At 44.3% G+C, this 16131-nt stretch overlaps 1 protein-coding gene and 2 pseudogenes across 3 annotated transcripts in view; all 3 read right to left on the bottom strand.

Annotated features, from left to right (window-relative positions):
* The window catches only part of RASGEF1C (RasGEF domain family member 1C), a 123048-nt gene that overhangs the window by 51771 nt on the left and 55146 nt on the right, over window positions 1–16131 (bottom strand). The window contains exon 1 of one of the 3 annotated variants that reach the window (XM_086407855.1): window positions 10350–10482. The exons of the other annotated variants lie outside the window; for them this stretch is intronic. The gene's annotated coding sequence lies outside the window, so the exon portion shown is untranslated. Of the gene's footprint in view, window positions 1–10349; window positions 10483–16131 lie in introns of those variants that run through there. 3 annotated transcript variants of the gene reach the window in all.
* Window positions 8783–13667, bottom strand: LOC147367966 (zinc finger CCHC domain-containing protein 9 pseudogene; annotated as a pseudogene).
* LOC147367965 (large ribosomal subunit protein eL21 pseudogene) lies at window positions 15314–16035 on the bottom strand (annotated as a pseudogene).

The raw sequence follows: 16131 nt of genomic DNA, 5'->3' as shown, positions 1-16131 counted from the left end.
AGACATACAGATGGCTAACAAACACATGAAAAGATGCTCAACATCACTCATTATCAGAGAAATGCAAATCAAAACCACTATGAGGTACCATTTCACGCCAGTCAGAATGGCTGCGATCCAAAAGTCTACAAATAATAAATGCTGGAGAGGGTGTGGAGAAAAGGGAACCCTCTTATACTGTTGGTGGGAAGGCAAACTAGTATAGCCACTATGGAGAGCAGTGTGGAGATTCCTTAAAAAACTGGAAATAGAACTGCCTTATGATCCAGCAATCCTACTGCTGGGCATACACACTGAGGAAACCAGAATTGAAAGAGACATGTGTACCCCAATGTTCATCACAGCACTGTTTATAATAGCCAGGACATGGAAGCAACCTAGATGTCCATCGGCAGATGAATGGATAAGAAAGCAGTGGTACATATACACAATGGAGTATTACTCAGCCATTAAAAAGAATACATTTGAATCAGTTCTAATGAGGTGGATGAAACTGGAGCCTATTATACAGAGTGAAGTAAGCCAGAAAGAAAAACACCAATACAGTATACTAACGCATATATATGGAATTTAGAAAGATGGTAACAATAACCCTGTGTACGAGACAGCAAAAGAGACACTGATGTATAGATCAGTCTTATGGACTCTGTGGGAGAGGGAGAGGGTGGGGAGATTTGGGAGACTGGCATTGAAACATGTATAATATCATGTATGAAATAAGTTGCAAGTCCAGGTTCGATGCACGATACTGGATGCTTGGGGCTGGTGCACTGGGACGACCCAGAGGGAGGGTGTGGGGAGGGAGGAGGGTTCAGGATGGGGAACACAGGTATACCTGTGGCAGATTGATTTTGATATATGGCAAAACTAATACAATATTGTAAAGTTTAAAAATAAAAGTAAAAAAAAAAAAAAAGTCTGAAATGCAGTACTTGGGTCCAATCTTAAAAATGACACAATGATCTTGGTTCATTTCCAAGGCAAACCATTCAATGTCACAGTAATCCAAATCTATGCCCCGACAACTAATGCTGAAGAAGCTGAGGTTGAATTGTTCTATGAAGGCATACAAGACCTTCCAGAACTAACACCAAAAAAGATGTCCTTTTCATCACAGGGGACTGGAATGCAAAAGTAGGAAGTCAAGAAACACCTGGAGTAACAGGGAAGTTTGGTCTTGGAGTATAAAAGGAAGCAGGGCAAAGGCTAACACAGTTTTGCCAAGAGAACACACTGGTCATAGCAAACACCCTCTTCCAACAACACAGAGAAGACTCTACACATGGACATCACCAGATGGTCAATACTGAAATCAGGTTGATTATATTCTTTGCAGCCAAAGATGGAGAAGCTCTATACAGTTGGCAAAAACAAGACTGGGAGCTGATTGTGGCTCAGATCATGAACTCCTTATTGCAAAATTTGGACTTTAATTGAAGAAAGTAGGGAAAACCACTAGACCATTCAGGTGTGACCTAAATCAAATCCCTTACAATTATACAGTGGAAGTGACAAATAGATTCGAGAGATTAGTCTGATAGACAGAGTTCCTGAAGAACCATGGACAGAGGTTCATAACACTGTACAGGAGGCAGTGATCAAAACCATCCCCCCAAAAAGAAATACAACAAGGCAAAATGGTTGTCCAAGGAGGCCTTACAAAGCTGAGAAAGGAAGAGAAACTAAAGGCAAAGGAGAAAAGGAAAGATATACCCATCTGAAAGCAGAGTTCTAAACAATAATAAGGAGAGATAAGAAAACCTGCCTAAGTGATCAATGCAAAGAAATAGAGGAAAACAATAGAATGGGAAAAACTAGAGTTCTCTTCAAGAAAATTAGAGATACCAAGGGAACATTTCATGCAAAGATGGGCACAATAAAGGACAGAAATGGTATGAACCTAACAGAAGCAGAAGATATTAAGAAGAGGTGGCAAGAATACACAGAAGAACTGTACAAAAAGGATCCTAATGACCTGGATAACCATGATGGTGTGATCACTCACCTAGAGCCAGACATCCTGGAATGTGAAGTCAAGTGGGCCTTAGGAAGCATCACTATAAACAAAACTAGTGGAGGTGATGGATTCCAGCTGAGTTATTTCAAATCCTAAAAGATGATGCCGTGAAAGTGCTGCACTCAATATGTCAGAAAATTTGGAAAACTCAGCAGGGGCCACAAGACTGGAAAAGGTCAGTTTTCATTCCAATCCCAAAAAAGACCAATCCCAAAGAATGCTCAAACTACCACACAATTGCACTCATTTCACATGCTAGCAAAGTAATGCTAAAAATCCTTCAAGCTAGGCTTCAGCAGTACATGAACCAAGAACTTCCAGATGTTTAAGCTGGATTTAGAAAAGGCAGAGGAATCAGAGATCAAATTGCCAACATCTGTTGGATCATATAAAAAGTAAGAGAATTCCAGAAAAACATCTACTTCTGTTTCATTGACTATGCAAAAGCCTTTGACTGTGTGGATCACAACAAACTGTGGAAAGTTCTTAAAGAGACTGGAATACCAGGTCACCTTCCCTGCCTCCTGAGAAACCTGTGTGCAGGTCAAAAAGCAACAATTATAGCCAGACATGGAACAACGAACTGGTTCAAAATTGGGAAAAAAGTATGTCACGGCTGTATATTGTCACCCTGCTTATTTAATTATATGCACAGTAAATTATGTGAAATGACAGACTGAATGAAGCACAAGCTGGAATCAAGATTGCGGGAGAAGTATCAGTAAACTCAGATATGCAGATGACACCACCATTATGGCAGAAAGTAAAGAGGAACTAAAGGGCCTCTTGATGAAGGTGAAATAGGAGAGTGAAAAAGCTGGCTTAAAATTCCACATTCAAAAAACTAAAATCATGGCATCTGGTCCCATCACTTCATGGAAAATAGATGGAGAAACAATGGAAACAGTGACAGCCTTTATGTTCTTGGGCTTCAAAATCACATCTCTCAGCCTTCATAGAACTGAAGTGACTTATGGTCTTGCTCTGGATTAGGCTTTGGCTTATGGAAATGTTGTGACTGGTTTGATCTTCTATCTAGAACACTAAAATTTCTCCATATTAGCTATAAGGTTATTTCACTTTTGTATCACTTGTGTGTTCACTGGAGTAGCACTTTTCATTTCCTTCAAGAACTTTCCCTTTGCATTAACTATGTGGCTACCTTTGGCACAAGAGACCTACCTTTCAGCCTATCTTGGCTTTTGACATGCCTTTCTTACTAAGTGTAATCATTTCTAGCTTTTGATTTAAAGTGAGAGATGTGTGATTCTTTCTTTTACTTGAACATTTAGAGGCCCTTGTAAGGTTATAATTGATCTAATTTCAATATTGTTGCATTTCAGGGAATAGGAAGGCTGGAGGAGAGGGGGAGAGTTGGGGAACAGGCTGTTGGTGGAGCAATCAGGGTATATATACATATATATATATATAAAGTATATATATATAATATATATAAGTATATTAATATATATATATATATTACATTTGTTACATTATGGGTGCTGTCTGTGGTACCTCAAGACAATTACAATAGTATTGTCAAAGATCATTAATCGGAGACCACCATAACAATTACAGTAATAATCAAATAGTTTGGAATATTGTAACAAACTGTAACACAGAGACACAAAGTGGGCAAGGCTGTTGGGTAGAAATGGAGTATTTCCTGCCGCATTAATAAACAAGAATGTCACAGTCATCAGCGATTCCAGCTCTCCAGGGCAAACAGGAAGAACACCACCTGTGGAACAATACCTGTGATCTGCGCTGAAAAATTGGCCCCAGATAGTTGAGATGCACATGAAGTGAATGATTGCAGTGAGCCCAGACTCTTGCATCTTCCCATATACAGAAAAGTGCTAAATTTCTTGAGATATCTGGTTTTCCTTAGTTAACAACAACCGTTTACTGTTCAGATTACCTTCCCCTTGTTGCAAACTTCTATTTAACCTGGCTCCTCCCCCTCACCTACTGCCTCCTTGGAGCAGCTCTCTTAGGGTGACTTGAAACTTGAGATGCTGTCTCCCAGGCTTGAAGTCCTAAAAATTCCCACTGAATAAAACATAACTCTTAACTTTTAGGTTGTGACTATCTTTTTTTTAAGTCAACACAGAGTTGCCACAAACCTTCAATTAGTAAAACATGAAACATCTGCAAAGTGCAAGAAAATGAAGTATGTTTGTATGTACATTTCATAGTCTATTTAGAATTAATATTTTTCACCACTTCAAGTGAAACAGGAAAAACTTAGCCACCATTAGGGTGCTTTACCTGCTCTCCTCTATATTTTAAGCATCTCATGTGTTACATCTACATACACTGAAAACCTCATCTGACAATGCTTTCATCTTTGTTTTCAACCATCGAACACACGTTAAAAATTCAAAGGGAGAATAGTCTGTTGTATTTATATAGATATTTATCATTTCTATTACCCTTCCTCATTCCTGATGTTTTAAGTGTCCTGGCATCATTTCCTTTCTACCAGGGCAGCTTCCTTTAACAATGCAAAAGAGCAGGTCTGTTGGCAATAAATTCTTAGTTTTCTTTCACCTGAGTGTTTCTTATAACATCTTCATTCCTGAATGACTTTTTCAATGGCTCTAGAACTGTGGGTTAACAGTTCTTTTCTTTCAGCATGTTAAAAAATGTTGTTTCAACTATTTCTGACCTCTTTGGTTTCTAATGAGAAAGCTACAATCATTTGATACATTCTTCACTTGTAAGTAAAGCATCATTTCTCCTGGTAGCTCTTAAGATTTTTTCTTTGTGTTTATTTTTCACTGGTTTGATTATGATGTATCTGGGCACGAGTTCCTTTGTGTTTTATTCTGTTTGGATTATACCTTGTTTTGGGGTTCGTGAATATGTGGATCTATTCAGTTCAGTTCAGTTCAGTTCATTCGCTCAGTTGTGTCTGACTCTTTGCGACCCCATGAATCACAGCACGCCAGGCCTCCCTGTCAATCACCAACTCCCAGAGTTCACCCAGACTCATGTCCATTGAGTCAGTGATGCCATCCAGCCATCTCATCCTCTGTCGTCCCCTTCTCCTCCTGCCCTCAATCCCTCCCAGTATCAGAGTCTTTTCCAATGAGTCAACTCTTCGCATGAGGTGGCCAAACTACTGGAGTTTCAGCTTTAGCATCATTCCTTCCAAAGAAATCCCAGGGCTGATCTCCTTCAGAATGGACTGGTTGGATCTCCTTGCAGTCCAAGAGACTCTCAAGAGTCTTCTCCAACACCACAGTTCAAAGGCATCAATTCTTCGGTGCTCAGCCTTCTTTACAGTCCAACTCTCACATCCATACATGACCACAGGAAAAACCATAGCCTTGACTAGATGAACCTTTGTTGGCAAAGTAATGTCTCTGCTTTTCAATATGCTATCTAGGTTGGTCATAACTTTCCTTCCAAGGAGTAAGCGTCTTTTAATTTCATGGCTGCAGTCACCATCTGCAGTGATTTTGGAGCCCAGAAAAATAAAGTCTGACAGTGTTTCCACTGTTTCTCCATCTATTTCCCATGAAGTGATGGGACCAGATGCCATGATTTTTGTTTTCTGAATGTTGAGCTTTAAGCCAACTTTTTCACTCTCCTCTTTCACTTTCATCAAGAGGCTTTTGAGTTCCTCTTCACTTTCTGCCATAAGGGTGGTGTCATCTGCATAGCTGAGGTTATTGATATTTCTCCCGGCAATCTTGATTCCAGCTTGTGTTTCTTCCAGTCCAGCGTTTCTCATGATGTACTCTGCATATAAGTTAAATAAGCAGGGTGACAATATCTTTGATTAAATTGAGATGCTTTAAGCCATTGTTTCTTCAAACACTTCTTCTGAATTACACTTTTTCTCCTATCCTTTTGGGACTCTAGTGACATAAGTGTTAGACTTCTGCTGTTATTCTAGAGGTGCCTGAAGCTCTGTTAATTTTTCTTTCAATTTCTCTCCATTGTTCAGACTGGATAATTTCTACCAAACTACCTTCAGTATCACTGATCATTTTCCCTCTCATTTCCAGTTCTGTTAGATTTGGATTATTGTTATTTTTTTCAGTTCTAAGATTTCCATTTGGTTCTTTTATATCTCTTATTTCTTTGCTGATATAGTCTATCTTTCTATTTGTTTCAGAAGTGTTTCCCCTTACTTGTTGGAGCATTTTTACAATAGCTTGCTTAAAGTCTTTGTCAGATAATATGAGTTTGCTAGGTTTTATCTTAGCATTGGCATCTATTCACTATCTTTTCTCATGTGAGTTGAGATTTCCTAGTTCTTCACAGGTAAAGTAATTTTGGATGGTGTTATAGACATTTTGAATACTACGTTTACAAATTCTGATTCTTTTAAAAATCCCGTGGAGAATATGTATGTTATTGTTTTGATAGGCAATTGATTCAGAGGGGCTTTTTCCTAAAGCTCTGATGGGGTTGTGGTTTTAATGTTAGTTTTATTTTCAAAGCCATTAAGTTGATGTTCAAATTTGTGTGCCATGCAGCAGCTAATCTGAGACATGGACAGCAGTCTATTTTGTACTTTGGTTTGTTGCTGTTCAGTTTCTAAGTCATGTCCAACTCTTTGCAACCCCATGGACTATAGCATGCCAGGCCTCCATATCCTTCACTATCTCCAGGAGTTTGCTCAAACTCATGTCCATTGAATTGGTGATGCCATCCAACTATTTCATCCTCTGTCTCCCCCTTCTCTTCCTGCCCTCAATCTTTCCCAGCATCAGGGTCCTTCCCAGTGAGCCAGTTCTTCACATCAGGTGGCCAAAGTATTGGAGCTTCAGCTTTAGCATCAGTACTTCCATTGAATATTCAGGGTTGATTTCTTTTAGGATTGACTGGTTTGATCTCCTTGCAGTCCAAGGGACTCTCAAGAGTCTTCTCCAATACCACAGTCTGAAAACATCAATTCTTTGGCACTCAGCTTTCTTTAAGGTCCAACTCTCCTATCTGTACATGACTACTGGAAAAACCATAGCTTTGACTATACAGACCTTTGTTGGCAAAGTGATGTCTCTGCTTTTTAATATGCTGTCTAGGTTTGTCATCTGGTTCCATTGCCGCTAAGCTGCTAAGTCACTTCAGTCGTGTCCGACTCTGTGCGACCCCATAGATGGCAGCCCACCAGGCTCCTCTGTCCCTGGAATTCTCCAGGCAAGAATACTAGAGTGGGTTTCCATTTCCTTCTCCAATGCATGCATGCATGCATGCTAAGTCACTTCAGTCATGTCTAACTCTGTGCAACCTTATGGACAGCAGCCCACCAGGCTCCTCTGTCCACAGGATCCTCTAGGCAAGAATACTGGAATGGGTTGCCATTTCCTTCTCCTGGTCCCATTACTTCATGGCAAATAGATGGGGAAAGAGTGGAAACAGTGATAGACTTTATTTTGGGGGGGCTCCAAAATCACTGCAGATGGTGACTGCAGCCATGAAATGAAAAGATGCTTGCTCCTTGGGAGAAAAGTTATGACCAAACTAGACAGCTTATTAAAAAGCAGAGACATTTCTTTGCCAACAAAGGTCTTTCTAGTCAAAGCTATGGTTTTTTCTAGTAGTCATGTCTGGATGTGAGAGTTGGACTATAAAGAAAGCTGAGCGCCGAAGAACTGATGTTTTTGAACTGTGGTATTGGAGAAAACTCTGGAGAGTCCCTTGGACAGCTAGGAGATCCAACCAGTCCATTCTAAAGGAAATCAGTCCTGAATATTCATTGGAAGGACTGATACTGAAGCTGAAACTCCAATACTTTGGCCACCTGAGTCATTTGAGAAGACCCTGATGCTGGGAAAGATTGAAGGCAGGAGGAGAAGGGGATGACAGAGGATGAGATGGTTGGATGGCATCACCAGCTTGATGGACATGAATTTGAGTAAACTCCAGGAGTTGGTGATGGACAGGGAGGCCTGGCGTGCTGCAGTCCATGAGGTTGCAAAGAGGTTGCAAAGACATGACTGAGTGACTGAACTGAACTGAAGTAGGTTTGTCATAGCTTTTCTTCCAAGGAGCAAGCATCTTTTAATTTCATGGCTGCATTCAATCTGCAGTGGTTTTGGGGCCCCCCAAAATAAAACCTGCCACTGTTTCCATTTTTCCCCCATCTATTTGCCATGAAGTGATGGGACCAGATGCCATGATCTTAGTTTTTTGAATGCTATTTTAGGTTTTTCACTCCTCTTGCACCTTCAAGATGCTCTTTAATTCCTCTTTGTTTTCTGCCATTAGAGTGGTATCATCTGCTTATTTGAGGTTATTGATATTTCTCATGGCAATCTTGATTCCAGCTTGTGCTTCATCCAGCCCGGCATTTTGCATGATGTACTCTGTATGTAAGTTAAATAACCAGGGTGACAATATACAGCCTTGATGTACTCTTTCCCGACTTTGAACCAGTCCATTGTTCCATGTCCATTTTTTAATAGAAAATGAGTTTTTAATATTTTAAAAATAATACATTTGTGGCAAGTGTAAATAAAGTTCTAACATAATAATAAATTGATAATTTGAACCAAGAAAATAATAGGGCCACAAATGCAATTCCAAATGCAAAGCAGTTATCCTATGTTTAAGGATAGTTTATATTAATGTATATTTTTGTTTTTAAGAAAAAGATGATTACAAAAAAAGATGTATAATTGGGTATATAGCCATTTAGGTATACCTAAGTTCTATTGGTCAAAAATATATTCTTTTAGAAAATCCATTTTAAACATCTTATACTTTTTTCAGTGATTTTCTCCAGCTCTTTGATGGACTGAACTCAGGAACTGGTTTGGCCATACTTGAATTATACTGATATATACAATACAGGCCTCCAAGGGGCAGTCCAGCTCTAACTTGTGAAGTAGGCCCAGTTCAGAATGTTGAACAAACAGTAGTACTAATCATCAAAAGTTACCAACTTTAGGTATGTTTGTTTTGGGTTTCTGTGGTTTAGGCACATCCAAAATTTCTTCATAATCCGCACTCATTCTTTTTGCCCCAGTGACCAACTGTGACCATTTGATCTGAATTTTAGGACAATCTTTCTTCAAATGTTCCACAGAGCCACATAGTCTGCAGCCACCACCATCAGCATAGAGTCCTTTGGGATTATCAGGACAAGATCTGGACAGATGTCCCATTTCCCCACAAACAAAACATTTTGCAAAAGGAAGTTCACCAAGAGCTGGGTCTAGTTTAACCTTGCACTTGTGGATCCACACCAGTAACATATTCCAGTGCCCATTTCTTGATTCTCAAGGGCAGCAGGGCAATCTGCAATCCCATGGCCAGCTGTCTACAATGGAAACATATTGCATTTTTCTTTGCTGCTTGTCTTTTTAATCGTCTTCCTTCCCAGCAATTGTCTTTCTTTAAGGCAACTACAATTTTTTCCCTTACTTCCAGACTGTTGCTATCATCTCACCATGTGAACCGTCTGTGAGTTTTGCCTTAGATATTCCATTAATCCATTCACATCTTCATTTAAATACTCCTTTTTCTTTTTATTCTTTTTGTGTTTTGCTTGGGATGCATAATTTTTAAGGCACAGCCTATTGGCTTCAAGTTGTTTACTCTTTGGAAGGTTTTGGCTTTGTCCCTCAAAGGACCCCTTCTTCATGTTCTCCCATAATGTTGTAGAGAAGAGTCTTTTGTTCTGTGTGGTAATAACTCGTGCCCATCTGGCAGGGCTTCATCAGAGGTTTATCAATCACACAAGAATCCTCCAGAGCAGCAGAGTTACCAGGCCAGAGAAACACGTGCCCCTGTGGTGGTGGCACCTCCATGTCCAGTTCTGTTGCTTCTTGACCTGCATACAGATTCCTTAGGAGGCAGGTAAAGTGGCCTGATATTCCCATCTCTTTAAGAACTTTCCACAGTTTGTTGTGATCTACATAGTCAAAGGCTTTTGCATAGTCAGTGAAGCTAATGTTTTTCTGGAACTCTCTTGCTTTTTCTATGATCCAATGGATGTTGGCAATTTGATCTCTGGCTCCTTTGCCTTTTCTAAATCCAGCTTGTACATCTGGAAGTTCAAAACCTATGATGTACTCTTTAGGGTCAGATCCCAACCTGTGCAGCTTGGGCATTAGCCCAGAAGTTAATAAAAAACTTTATGAGGTAGCTTTCCTGACCTCCTCTCTCCTGGGGCTCCCTTTTTTGGTCTTCAAGCCAGAAAGCTAGGGCTTTGCTTACCCAACTTTCCCAGTTCTGCTATGCACTTCCCATGACTATGCCTGAATCTAGGGCTAAACGATGGGAGGACAAAAGAGAAAGAAAAGTGCCATGTTCATCCTGCCTTCAGTTTGGCAATAATGCATCTGTTCAGAGAGAAAGGCTCCCCTACCTCAGAGTTTTAGGTTCTTGCAGGGTCCATGAAATGCTGTTGTGGAATTGCTTGTGAGCTGGAGTATAAAAGCACAGGAAAGATGTTTTTAAATGTAGTTTCCTGCTCTCTCTAGGAGACCGCTCACTTGCTCCTTGAGCCAGAATCAGCAGATGTCTCCCGAAGCTCTCTGTGTCACTGTTGATGTCCCTTTTAGTTTTCAGGCTGCCCTGAGTTTAGACGGGGAACACAAGTGGAGGAAAAATGGTAAGCTCACTGACAATTAGGTGGTACTTCAAATTATGATTTTCTTCTCCAATCTGCCTGTTATTACTTAGTTTTCAAAGTAGCTACTCCCTGCATCCTGTTTGATTTTAAGCTGCAGTCAGTGGGAGAGACAGAATGGAGTATACTTACATGATCCTACAACCTAAATGTTGGTGTTTATATTTTTGTAGTTTTATTCTTTTTAAAAATCAATAATGTTTGTTTTCATTACATTAACATTGCATGTTTTCATTACATGGAAACTTTCAAGTTGTGGGAAGTGATAATGGTGATTCTGATAGAAATGTAGAATTTCATTACAGAATATTTGCATTTTAATAAACGAGTTTTTATTAGAAAAATTGTAAGCAAGACTACTCCAGTAATGCCTGCCTGCTGTGCCCCACATATGTATCCACACTCTAACCACTGAGTCAAGTTTTCAATGTTTCTTCCATTTTAGAAGACCCTTCTGTTCGTTTTGAAGATCAGCTGCAGTGTTGCCTCCTAGAAGAAGCCTTCAGAAATGCAGTAGACAGGGGGCTAGGTCCAATGCATTTGGAGGTGGCCACAAGAGGAGCTGAGTAAAGAAAGGGTCCTCTGAGCAGCTGGGGTTATAGAGACAGACTTGGGAAGGGCTGGTAGGCTGGGACAGGAGAAGCTGTTGGCAGGTGGGTATGTGGGCCCTGAGCCTGAGTTTCCCCCCAAACACAGTGCAGATGATAAGCCCACATAAGCATGGAGAGGTTGTGAGTGACCGTGCCCAGCGCAGCACTGGAACTTGATCAGAACCATCTCTGATTACACCCTATGGAATGGCTGGACCTCCTCTAAAGTTCTTCTCATGGACTGTGAAGTCCCAACAACTGGGTTCCAAGCCCACCTCTCCAACCTTGCCCCAAATCCTTTCCTTGCATACACTACACTTATTCCCACCTCAGGGCTCTGTGCTTTCCTCACTGGGAACACCCTTCCCCCAGGTCTTCACCTGGGTGCTTCCCTCTTATCCCCTATCAAAGCCTTCTCTGACCACAGGTTCACATGGTATTCACTGCCCAGTCATTCTCCACACTGGTTCTGTGCTTAGTCATTCACTCGTGTCCGACTCTTTGAGATCCCATGGACTGTAGCCCACCAGGCTCCTCTGTCTTTTGTATTTTTCAGGGAAGAATACTGGAGTTGGTTGCCATTTCCTCCTCATTTCATATTCCTGTGGCATGAAGTTGTATCTTATTTACTTGCTTGGCCCCTGTTCTCCCCATGTGACCATGAGTTCTTGAGGGTATGGCTTTGCCAGCCCTACTCAAGGCTGTACCACCGACATCTGGAACAGGGCTCACCTAGCACTTGCTGAAGGGCTAAATAAAGGAATGAATGAATGAACAAACAACAGCCACGAGGAGGTGACTGGTGCATCAGCAGACAGAGGAGGGCAGAGAAAGTGCTCAGGGGTGCCTGGCCAGTGGCCAAGGCTACCAGTGGTGACCGTACTGCCCCGTGGGGCTGGCCTGCCAGGCGACAGCTGCCAGGGAGTAGAGTGGCTCGTTCTGTGAGGGGAAACAAGGGTCTTATTTACCACAGACAATGAATTTCAAGACTGTGTGAAAAACACATTTGTCACTGAGATGTGTGAATCGAGGACACAGGAATGAAAGCGCTAGCTGTTCTTCAGCTGAGTCTTCTCCCAACCCCCGCCAGCCAGCTGAGAGGCACAGCCCTGCCTGTCCTGGCCTGGGCCCCGCCTGGGATCTGTGGGAGCAACCATCCGGGGAGGCTCCCCACCCTCCTGTGATCGACCAGAGTCAGCCGTGCCCAGGTTTTTCTCCTGCTGAGCCTCCTGATGGCTCTCCTGGTCCCAGGCCTCAGCCGAGCCACTGTCTGTGCTTCAGCCAAGGGCTGCACTGGCAGCCGCTCACGTCCCTCTCTTGTTCTCCTTCTCATCAGGCCTGAGTCCCGAGTGTGGTGGGAGCTGTGGAAGCAGCCCTGAGGTGGCCCCCTGCTCTCGGCCCCTCCTCACCGCAGGTTGTGAGGTGTGTGTCTCTCTCTAGTGAGTGGGTGGGGTTGGGACGACCCTTTTGTGGGCCCTGCCCAGTTAGAGCCTGGAGGGCAGGGGCTCTTGTAAGCACTATAGAGCCGTTCCAAATCAGGGCCCTTGAGTCCCAGAGAATTGGTACTTAGTTGCTCAGCTGTGTCCAACTCTCTGTGACCCCAAGGACCGTAGCCCACCAGGCTCCTCTGTCCATGGGATTCTCCAGGCAAGAATACTAGAGTGGGTTGCCAGGCCCTCCTCCAGGGCATCTTCCCAACCCAGGGATGAAACCCAGGTCTCCCACATTGCAGGCAGATTTTTTTACCATCTGAGCTATCTGAGCCCCAGAGAGTTGGAGACAGACCAAGTTGGAAGCCACGGCCCCGGTTCCAGGTTCAGGGGCCACATGGTGAGACCCAGGCCATGGCTCCCCATTCCAGGCATCCTGGGGCCCCCCTCCAGCCCAGGAGTGGGATCCCCACTGCCAGAACCTCCTTAGGGAGGGAGGACCCCATCGGCAACAGAGGAGGAAACCACTCTCAGTTTAAGTTTGTGGCTTCCTCATTATCAGGCCTGAGTCTCGAATGTGATGACAGAGCCTGGGACTTTCAGCTTCCACAGCTGAGCCCTGAAGGCAGGCCTCAGGTGAATCTGGAAGGTGTGAGCATTTATGAGGTCCCAGGCCTGGTGCCTGCTCACCTGGAGGCGGCAGGGCAGGAGGAACCTCACATGCAGACACTGTAGACTGGAAGGAAGGGGACATCAACAAGGACCACGGTCCCCACCTCCTGTGGCCTTGGAACCCAACATAACCCTGGCGATGACAACACCCCAGCAAACCCCGAGCCAGCCTTCTGGGCTGACGGATTTGCTTTCATCAAAGCTGACAACATTGGGACTGCCTAGGCCAGTGTGCATGGCAACCACTGCCCTGCCTCCCTGCTGAGGGTCAGCCCCCACTGCCTGCATACCCTCAGGGATGCTGCCCATCTGTCTTTGGAGTCTGAGGCAAAAATAGCTAATCGCATCTCCACGTTCTGCATGAGTCACCCACACCTCTTCACAAACGCCTCTCAGGCGTTTTCCAAGACAGCAAACAGTCGGCAAAAATAAAAGCTTTATTTTTTATCCCTGTGGCTTCTGGGATTTGTTTCAGTATCTGGGGAGGCAAGCCTGGGAGGCTTGGTGATGAGCTCCGTGGGCTACATGGAGCAGGGAGGGGGTCTTCCTCACTGCCTGGTAGTGGAACAGCCTCCTCACCTGTATGAGCCTCAGTTCCCACATCTATAAAGTGGGCTCATAATAGCCCCCCTTGGTGGATCTACTGGGGTCAGAAGTAGAGTCACTGCTCTGTTGGCATGGTGCTGCCCACTCTGTGATGAGAGGCACTCAGGCTCCTGGCCAGGAGGTTGCACCGGCTTGCTTCTATGCCTCCTTCAGGCAGGAACTGCCCCGGCTGCCTAGCCTTACACTGCCACTTGGGTTATCCGGCCTTTCTCTGAGCTCAGGCCTCTCTGAGCTAGCCAAGTGCACCTTAAGCTGTCTTGATCAGGGCCCAGGAATCACGAGGTGGTTGAGGAAGTGGGGGCATGGAGGTGTAGGGATCCCCAGCAGTTAGAACAGTCTAGGGTGTGCAAAACTCACAGGCGCTGCTGCCCACTGACTCCCCTCAGACCCTCCCATCAAGCTCAGCCAGGGACTTCCTGCCCCAGCCTGAAAAGAACTGGGTCCACATTCTCCCTTCTCCAGAATCCCTACCAGGCTCCCCCCACCTCCCGGGAGCTGGAGCCCACCTGGATCTCCTCCCCACTTGTGTGGCCTCTTGCCCTATGGCCCTCCCACCTGCCCACCAACATTCCGTTCCGCCTCTCTGGACCCTCCCTGCCTCCAGGCCTCTGCACTGCTGTACTCTCTTCCTGGATGGCAGAGGCTGAAGTTCAACCTGCTGTCCTCTCCTCCAGGGAGCCTGACTCAATCCCCTCGGCCCTGCTAATGGCCACAGCTCCCTTTCTGGGATCCCATGCCGTTCACACAGTCCTCTGAGCAATTTGTCCCTGGGCAAGGCCTGTGGTCCCTGTGTGGCTCTCTCACCTACTCATTCATGGCCAGGGAGGGCGCAGTTCACTTCTGTCCCTCATATGGATCCAGGCGGGCAGTTGCCAAGTGCATCCACAATGGTCACTCCAGGTAAATCAAGAGGTTGACAAGCAGGGGTCCAGGTGTCCCGCCCCTGTAAATGGTGGATCTGCTGACCTTATTTACACAAGGGTTTTCATGAGAATCAGCATTTCTGCCTTTACTTAAGAGCTCAGAAGAGCCAGCCACATCAAGCCTCCATTCCTTCCTGGCACTTGTCCCTCTACTCAGGGAGGCCACCAGCTTGCTGTCCCCATCATCTGGCTGGCCTGATTAAGCCCTCTGTGGTCACTGGCGTTCGGGTGCCTCAGGGGACCCGGTGTTCTAAGAGACCAGAGACCAGACCCTTGCACTGGCTGCACCTCCCTGGGGGTCACACAGACATCGCTCCCTAGGACATTTGCTCCTAGCTAGAGACATCTGTCAGGGGTCTGGAAAGATAGATAGATAGATAGATACAGTAGTTTATTAGCTTGAACACCAAGCTATCTTACATCTTTTAGGAAGAAAAAACACTAAATTTAAAAACGCACCACCCACTGAATTTGGACACAATTAAAATGTGTTAAGCATTTCCTTGGGGAAGGGACACAACACCTCTACTCAATTAAGAGAAACATTCATATGGTCTAGGTCTTTATTTTTATACCCACATGCCATGGATTCGTAGGAATCAGCCCCAGGAGTTCAGGCTCCTTCCCATTCGTCCTCAAGCAGTGTGCTTCTTTGGGTGGAGCAGGCTGGTGCTTCAGCTGAACCCAAGGCCCTTTTTCTTTGACTTCCTTCTTTTTCTGATCATTTTCCTTCACACATTTCAGGAAGCTATCTTGGCTGTTAGAGTCCTTAATATGCTCAATACGCACATTAATTCTCTTGGCAAGAATCTTGCCCTTAACTTGTTTGCTTACAATGATGCCAACAGCATGCTGGGTAACACTGCAGACTCATCCACTTTTGCCATGGCAACATTTGTGGGGCATTCCTTCTTGAACAGTACCGATTGCCTTGATAGCCACAATATCACCCTTCTGGTAGATGCACATGTATGTGGCCAAAGGAACAACCCCATGTTTTCTAAAAGGTCCAGAGGTCATTCAGCACGTGTCCCTCCTCTTCCTCTTAGTGTTGCTCATTTTGGCAAATTACTGGAAGATGGTGGTTCCAGCCGAAAGGCAGGAAAGATCTTAATGGACAGAGAAATAATTTCACTTCTCCCTGAATTTGGAAATCTGAAGGAAGTAATTAAAACCCATGGGATGGTCCCAGAGCACTGGGCAGGTGAACGCGCTGCAGCCCCCTCCCCCTGCAGATGGATGGCAGCACTGGAGCAGGAGGGCCCAGGCAACAGCAAGCAGGGCCACTCAGCTGCAA

Source organism: Bos grunniens, chromosome 7 (assembly GCF_055505025.1).
Source record: "Bos grunniens cultivar Pamir isolate PY7600 chromosome 7, Bosgru_T2T1.0, whole genome shotgun sequence".
NCBI lineage: Eukaryota > Metazoa > Chordata > Mammalia > Artiodactyla > Bovidae > Bos > Bos grunniens.
The sequence above is the reverse complement of the archived record's forward strand: the minus strand, read 5'-3'. Positions and strand labels throughout refer to the sequence as shown.